Raw genomic sequence first — 9429 nt, forward strand, 5'->3', positions numbered from 1 at the left:
AAAACAAACACAAATTAATTAGTAGTTTTCTTAATTAATTTTTTTTCCATACCAGAATAACATAAACACAAGCTGAGTCGATTGTAAAGCTCCTTCCTTCTTAAAACTATATAAAATTACTTTTAAAAATCTTTCTGGTGTCAGAATCTTGTAGAAAGTATATAACAAGAAAAATCTATTTATATTTTATACTATTACTTTCCCGGCTGTTATATGTAATAGAGGGAAAGCATGGCAATCGGTCAAAAAAAGACCCCCTTCTACGAATTTTTTTATATATCCTTGTGGGGGGCGCGATTTTGTTCTCTCACTTTGTAGCTTAAAATAATTTCTGTCGAAAATTTCTGAATTTTTACGAAGAGGTTTGTATATTAGGGCCATTGATACTATTAAATTTTGGTTGTTGAAGGTCGAAGTAATAGGAAGAGATCATGACCTGTCATATATCTCAAATATATAGTCCTATATATATATATATAACTCATCTCTACCTTAAAAATTAAGCTTTTTGTCGTTTTAAAATAATTAATAATATTTTAAAATCAAAATCTCGCATCAGATGGCGCCACACACAATTTTAACTTTTTTTGTGGGAAAGTTATACAACTCGTTTCTAGATTTTTTTTTCAATTATATTTTAAAAATCCGTACATAATTTATATTTTTAAAATGTTTTTAAAACAATTTTTATCATTATTCATGATATTTTAGAATATTCTGAATCATTACAATGACGAATACAAAATTAAAACTGATACAGTATTAAATATATTATTTAATGGTCAGATTAATTTCATTAAATCAAATAAACTATTTTTTAAAAAAATAAAAATTAAGTAAAGCTAAATTTTTTAATATTAATTATTAAGAAATATAAATTCAAGTGCCCTTTTAGGTTGTTCAAATTACTTTTAAAGTACTGTAATTTTAAAAGAAAATTAAAATGAGTCGACGGATATTTCTAGTGAATATTTCCAAATTATTTTCTCAGTTGAAGATCGATAACGTTACTAATTATTGTGTAACGAATTTTGGGGCATCATCACATACAATACGGGAAATCTGAAAGAAGAATTTAGTAAAACTACTTTAAATCATAGGCAGAGACGTCTGTATAGAGGGGGAAAAGTGTACTTGCCCCCTTTGGGATCGAGTAAAATCTACAAATTATAATCGTAACGTTACACCCTCGACCATGTGACGCTTTCGTACAATACCGTATTGTATAATCTACTCATAAAAAACCTTCCCCGAAAGAAATTAAATAAAAATTTGATGTAATTATTTGTCTCCAAGCTTTGACCCCCCCTTGGAAAATTTTCTGCAAACGCCCATGGGCAGAGACAATAATGTCGATTCATCTTAATTATAAAATATTTGCTACTTTATCATATATTTTGCTTACTCAAAAGTTCGACTGAACTTCAGTTGTTAGTTTCTTAAAGGATTTAAAGAAAATTCTGTGATTTAAAATGTTCTTCGACACATTTTATTGGTAAATATTTACTTAATATATATTTTAATATCATTAGTGTACTTAAAGTTGTATACTTAAATATAGATACTTGACGATAAACAAAAAACATTAATTGTATTATAGATTATTTTTTTATAATGTACAAAATTCGGAACTATCTTAGGCCTATAATAATGGAACTATTGGATGTGTGTAATATCTTCAAGCTTGTGTTTTATTGAAGTCTTCGTCTTGTATTTATCTTCAATTGTTTACATTTTGTGTTTAATTGTACACAATTGAAAAAACATATTTAATTACAGTGGTGTATCTAGGACTTTGAGAATATGCATGCCGCTCAAGGCAGATTCGGGGTATTAAGGCATTTACTTTGTCTTTTGTTCGAGAATGTTATCCAATTATTTTTCATTACCTTTTTAAAATTGTTAGCTACAAGACAGAAAATGGATAAATTGATAGATTGATTATTAATTATGCAAATTACAGTATAATTTATACTCTTTGCTTCCATAAGAAGGAATAGCTAAGATATAAAATAATAAAAATCCTTAGTTTTACTAAGAATTATCGATATTACGGTTATTTTGAATTCATGTGTAATTATCTTTAATCTGAGCTCCACACTTTTCAACATGTGTTTCCAAAAATATCCAAGCACCCTATAGATACACTTTTAAAATAACAAAATTGAGTGCTTTGGTATCAAAGGGATGCTGAAGCCCCATAAACACGCCCCTATATACGCCCCTGTTTAATTCTTTCAATCTTGTTTGTTGTTTTAATTGTATATTTATTTAAGTGTTATTTAAATATAAATTATTTTTATTTGTTATTATGTCAAGTAATAAATTATTATTATTATTATTATTTTTAATATTAACAACAGACTATAGACCTTAAGCTTTAAACTTAAACTTTATTGATTATGTAAACTACATGCAAAAATATAAATAGTTATTATATAAATACAGTAAAACCTGCGTAAACCGTATTCGCACGGTACCGAATATTTATTCCAGTTTGCAGGTTTCCGTTTAAAAACAGGTAAATATACTGTATACAAGTTGAATCAATGGAATATTTAAGAAGGTTTATATAATCTTATCCAAAGAAAATTTCATTTCTATTTTCATATTATATATATTAAAACTCCAGGAGTCTATCGGGGGACTGTCTCTCATCACCCCTCTGTCTCATTGTGAGTCTGGCTGAACACACTAGCTCGAAAAAAGACTCCTTTTTGGATCCTCCTCCCACAGAAACAAGTAATTAATGCTAAAAAGATGTTAACATTCTAAGAATATGATTATATTAACAACAGGAACGGATTGGAGGGTTCAACATGTCATTTGAATTCTAGACAGTAGAGGATTATGTTCCTTTGAGGCCCTAGGCGCAATTTTATTATAAGGCCCTTTATGTAAAAGTGTTTTATTCTTTTTTTTAAAAAAAAATGTAATAAAGTGACATTTGCCAACTCTTGTTTACAAGAAATTTCAACAATGATCTTGTAATTAAAGCAGCTTAGTAATTCNAAATAAGAAAATTATTTATTATATAAGAAAATACGTCTCTAGAATGAGAAAATTATTTGAAAATTTAAGGAAAATTACCAATTGTTATTGTTCTAAAAGCGAAATTGTTTTATTGAAATTGAGATTGATGGAATTTTTCTTCAAAATAAGAAATGATTTTATTCGTTAGAAGAAAATTATGAAGTGCTTCTATTGATTTTTTTATGTTTTTAAATATGAGATTGATGGAATTTTTCTTCAAAATAAGAAATGATTTTATTCGTTAGAAGAAAATTATGAAGTTCTTCTATTGATTTTTTTATGAATTTTTATAGCTTTTGAAAGGGGGATCTCAGCATTTGAATATATTCCACCCCCCATCTCATCTCTTAGTCTCTAATTAACTACAGATGCAATTGTTGGTTGTGATTATTGATTTTTCTTTTGATAATTCATCGGAATTATTCAATTTATCAAGCATTTCCTTTATCAAATGACGTTTTGAATAAATTAAAATTTATCTACAATTCCAATTGGGAAATTAAATATCTGACATAAATTTTCTATTTTGCTATATATTAATATTTTAATCGATTTTAAACAAATTCCCAAATTGATCGCGTATCTCCGGTAACGCCACTCTGTGGCAAAATTAAGCATTATTGCATTTATTGCTACTCCGAATTGAATTACTATACGAATTTACATCGATTAAACGAATTAAATTCGTTGTAATATATTCAAATTTATAATTTCTGTTCTTTTACGAAAACTAAAAACCTCTGTTTTATTTTTAACACGTTAAATAAAAGTAGTTTTCCATAGAAAGTCCTCCCAGGATCCACCCCTTTTGACAGATCGCCCAAGTGTTGTAATGCTTTATTCTATGAATCCAATCCAATCTAATCCATTTTTCGATTTCATATTATCCTGAAAATAATTCATTTTCAAATCATCACGACGATAATCTGGCGGCCTACCGCTGTGGAAGATCGGGATCGAATCCGGACGGATCAAAAAATTCCTAGTAATATTTCGGGTGATCCATCCGGATATGTCGGGTCCCGTTCCTCACCACCCATTATGGAACTGGCCAATTCATAATGGGCTTGCTCTTAGTGCCCGCAGGGCGGAAAGAGTTAAATAACGAAATCATCACAGGAACCGATTATCAGTTACTTCAGCATGAAAGTCCATTGTAACGGAATCAAATGAAAGTTGAAAGAAACCAATATATTCAGTCATACCGTGAAAGTGACGTGAAAGTCTATGACAGTGACCGCTACAACTTCTTGAATATAAATGGTTGTCTGTCAGTATAAAAATCTTGATAATCGCAATTCAAAGATCTTTCTCTATAGTGCAGCAAATCAAAATCAAACTGGTGAAGAATAACAATTTCTACGCAATGGTTAAAATGAAATATACCTTCATATTTCTTCCGTTTGGACTTACGTTTTTTTATTGCTTTTATGTAAATATTGTCAATATGTTTGAATATTGCTTTCCTTCTCCAAGTTTGCATTCAAAAGTATCATCCCGAACCAAACAGTTTGCAGAAAATACTCGTATATACGCTACTTCACGGTTGTAATAAAAAGACTCACTTTCGTATAAGACAAACTGCCCTATAATTAATGATTTAAAATTCCTCTTAAATTTATTAATTCTCTAATCAGTTAATTACTTTGTCTAATACTTCTACTATTGAGTTCGATATACTTCGCTGTGAGCTATAGCTTTGAACAATAAAATAAAAATGTATTTTAAAATAAAGCCATAAGCAAAGAGGTTGTTTTGAGTGGCATGAACTTGTTGTGTACGGCAAATATTTAATTCGTAAACAAAAGTAAACATTCTTAAATTAAGTATAGAAAAAAATTGATTAGTCATACAGTTAGAGTGGTTAATATTCTCATATGTGCAAACAATAGGTCTATTCAGAGGCAGCGCGTTTAATAAAAAACCGGAAAAGTGCTATTAAAAGTCGGACTGAGGAACAATGGCGTAGTAATTTTGACACAAGACACTTCCAACTCAGAGAAAACAGTAACTGCGACTTGCAACACTGTTGATGTCCGAGAGCACAACACAACGGAGCGATGAAGTGGCGGCGCCTTTCCAGCAGAACACAAAGAGCGGTGTATTGTTGTTCGATTTTTGAAAAATCCAATCGACATCCATTGGTGATGCAGGTACAGTAAGATGACTACTACATGAATTGTACACAAGTGAACGAGTAGAGTTCGAAGATACCAAAACAGCCACAGTTCTGTAAAAGATTCTCTACGGTTGGGACCGCAGTAAATGCCACGATACGATCGTAATATTTGAACAAAAATGAACAATGTCCTGATGGCCGAAATGGTTAAGACATCATCCAATCTCCCTGAGAGGGATCTGGGATCGAATCCTTGCGGGCAACTTCCCAGCAATTTTACATGGATGGTTTGTCCAAATATGTTTATTCTCGTCCCTTACCATCTGGTTGCTCCTGCTGCGAACTTGGCCGAACCAATGGTAGATATGATGGAAAATATTTAGTAAAATTTAAAAAAAAAAAAATCACGAATTTCAAATATTCATTATAACCTCCCTGGTTAAAAGCTAATATGTCTGCAAGTACAGGTCAGGTATTTGATTTAAGGATGTAATCGTAAAAGGCCATCAAACTTTAATGTAATGATGCTTCATGTTTACTAATTAATTAATCAACCAATGTATGAAAGAAGCATAAAGAATTTATATATTTAAAAATGTATGATAATAAAGTTAACGATTAGCAAAAATTTTGACTTTTATGAATCATAGCAGAGAAGTGAATTCAATTTTCACATTTAGTTATAAAGTAATGTTGAAAGCAAAACAAAACTGAGTGGCCATTACAAGCAATCAAAATGAATAGACAAATGTCTGTTTGATTTGTTGATTATTGTATTATACTTGTATAAATTTTCATGCTTTATAATCTGTATATAAAGCATAAAAGATATTTTTATTCATTAAATGTGTATAAATTGCAGATGCTTTGTTATTCTTCTTGTCAATTTTATATCAATTAATTTAATACAATTTTATGTAATAAAAATTACTATTTTTTGTGAAATTTTACAACTTAAAATTTAAGAATTTGTATGTTTTGAACCCTTCACAATGATTCAAAAATCACTTAAAATAAATGAAAATAATCTGTAAATGATGCTTCTGAATGTACAGCAATATTTCAGGAATATGTCTTTCATTCCAAAAATATGAAAAATCCAGTAATGTCCATTGCATTGAAAAGGAGTATGTATTTATAATGACAGGAGAAAGGGGAGTCAGTTAAACTTAAATTAATATATACGAGGGGTTTTATGAACAGTATGTTGATGGTGGTGGACACACTGATTCAGACACCGTTACAATAATAACCCGTTTATTAAAGGTTGTAAACTGGTCGTTGGGAAGATGCTCCTTTTCAGTCGAGAGGATCGTAAAGTAGGAAATGTCCAAAGCTTTCTGTTGCAGGTGTCCCTTCGATGTTTCCTTGGCAGCCCCGGGGTTCTCAATGTTAAAATGACAGAAATCCGCGCTTTGTCCTTGAAATTCGAATATTTAATTAAAGAATTTCATCTCCGAATTCTTTACCTAACTGGTTCCGATTCCTTCTCGTTGCTTCCCGATTGTCTCCTCCCTTGTTTTCAGGTGGAAATAAGATCGAATCGGGTCACAAGAAAGGTCGATCTTCGGTATTCAACCCGACACCGTCTCTCGACTCTGACCGGGAGATGTTGATGGAACTTCGAAACTTACGCTCGTATTTTAGATCTTTATGGTTCTCGTTCTGACATTTTGCAATTTTAACTACTACAAGCGATGTTTATCTTTCGTTAACCTTACCAGTTTCCTGATTCCGTTTAACTCCTATCATATAATCAAACATCAGCTAACCCGATAAACATTAAAGCAACCAAAGCCGAATTAACGGGCTAGGAGCGGCTCCGGCCGATTCTTTTCTTCCAGTTAGTTCTAAATTTATTTAAATTATTTAATTAAAATTATAATTATTAAATTTATCATGAGATGGCTCCTAACGCCTAACTCTAATACTAAATTATCTTAAATTATTATTATTATAGCCGCTTCCAGCCCGTTAATTCGGCTTTGATTGCTTTAACTCTTATCATTTTTATTTTCCTGGCTGTTATATATAACAGAGGGAAAGTATGACAATCGGTCAAAAAACATTTTTCCCCGTAGAATTTTACATTTTTGGACTCGGAACACCTTGAAACGTCGAGAAATGAAAAAATTTCGAGATTTTCTCTGTAGGTATGGACGTTAGTGTGTATGTATGGGGGGAGGCACGACTTTGCTCACTTTGTTTGAAGCTTAATAACTCCTGTGCTTTTTGTCGAAAATTTCTGAAATTTTGCAGAGGGGTTTGTTTATTAGGGGAATTGATGCTGTTAAATGTTTGTGATAAATGATCAAGGGATTGGAGAGATAATGGGGGTCGTGTGTTTCTCCAGTAGTGTCACGATTTTATTCGTTATTAGCATTTACAATTTCTTATAAAACCCATCCCTACCTTCAAAATTAAGCTTTTTGCCATTTAACAATAGTTAAAAATATAAAAAGTTTTTAAATAAAATATAATAACGGTTCAGCGGTTCTATCCACCCGGTCACTGGTGGGCACCGACGATGGATACGGGGAGAAGCGCTCTTAGTGCCCACATGGAGGAAAGAGTAAAAAAATTGGAAAATAAAAATTTGTTTTAGAATATATATTTAATTTTTTTTTTAATTTTAAATATCGAAAATTGGATACTTACCATAATGACAGTTATTTCGCGTAAATATTAATTTGCATAATTTCCCAATGTTAGCTACGAGATTTAATGCACGTAAGCGATCGAGAAAATTTAATCTCTAGTTTCTGTTTAAAATTGTTTGATTTATTACAGATGCGAATAAACAAAACAGTTAAAATAACAAATAAGCAGCTTTCACGTTATTTAAATTACAACTTTATTAAAATTTTCAGAAACATTTATTTTTCCGAACTTCTACGTAAATAACTACGATACTTTATTATAATTTATCTTTAAATTACTAAAGTTCTACTTTATCGAAGTCAATTAATTTTAAAGTACTTAAGAGTTTTGTAGTTAGAAAAATCGCTTAAGAATATATTATAATTTGTATTCGTTAACTGATTAAAGTGACTTCAATAAAACAGGATATTCCAGAATAAAATTTCATGCAATCTTTTCTTACCATCGATATAAACCAAATTCAAACTAGTTTCAGTTACTCTATTCTAGAATGTTTGGTTAGTTTTTCTAGAATATTATAACTTACTAAACTATAAGAGTTCTTATCTATTCTCTATTGTGTTATTTTTCGGATGATTTGCTCTAGAACCAATTATCCGAGAGATTGAGTCACAATTATGAGTCACAGATAACATATAGCCTTATGTAAATTTACTACAGTGCAATTTCCATAATTAGCTATTGTTGAAATATTAGAGAGACACTGTAGAGATGATTCGGATATGGGCCTTAAAAGAAGATTTCAGAAATGTGTATAAATTTCGTGGAAACAAAAGATGTTCTGGCTTTAAAATATATTATGGAACGTATGCTGTATGAATTCGAAAAAAATAGAATACCAGATGAAGCTAAAAAAAAAAAAAACATTTGTTGTATTTTCTTGTACAGTATTTTCCCGATAATCTCGGTGCAATGAATGAAAAGCAGGATGAAAGATTTCACCTAAGATAAAAAAGAAATAGAATGAAGATATTAAGGATATTCGAATGAGAATGTAAATGTCTGGCTATTGTTAGCGTGTTAGAAGAGAAGAAACAGAAATCCACAAAGTTTTTCAAAGCCAAGATAACAACAATATTCTTTAAGATTGACAAAGTTAACTGAACTTTAAAGTTTGTTTTACTGCTATCTCTCATTTCCAATTGTATTTTTCTTTCTTTTGTTACACGTCCTGATATCTGGAAATAAATATATGCTAGTGTACTGTGATATATGGGAATTTTTTTTTTTTTTTTACTTTCATCGATTGTGAGAAAACTTGACTCAATGGAAGGAAAATGGATAACATTTTTGAAATCTGCATAGCAAAATTATGAAAAATCGTATATTGATTTACAAATCCCCATCGACGGATCTCGCTTCTTAGACGTGTTATAGATGTAAAATGCATGACTTACAAGAAGAATAATCATAAACTTATATTGCACATTATTCAAAAGCTTATGAGAATGTTTTATTAAATTATTTGACAGATAAAATATTGTATTTTTTTTTTATTAAATTTGTCTGTCAAATATCGCGTATTGAATCAAAGCGATTTTATTAAACCTAATTACATTTTCAATATAATATAAATTCTTATTCTAGAAATATTTTTCCAGATTTTATCTTTAAAA

This window comes from Centruroides sculpturatus, unplaced genomic scaffold, assembly GCF_000671375.1.
Source record: "Centruroides sculpturatus isolate CEXI.00-Female unplaced genomic scaffold, Cexi_2.0 scaffold245, whole genome shotgun sequence".
NCBI classification, from domain to species: domain Eukaryota; kingdom Metazoa; phylum Arthropoda; class Arachnida; order Scorpiones; family Buthidae; genus Centruroides; species Centruroides sculpturatus.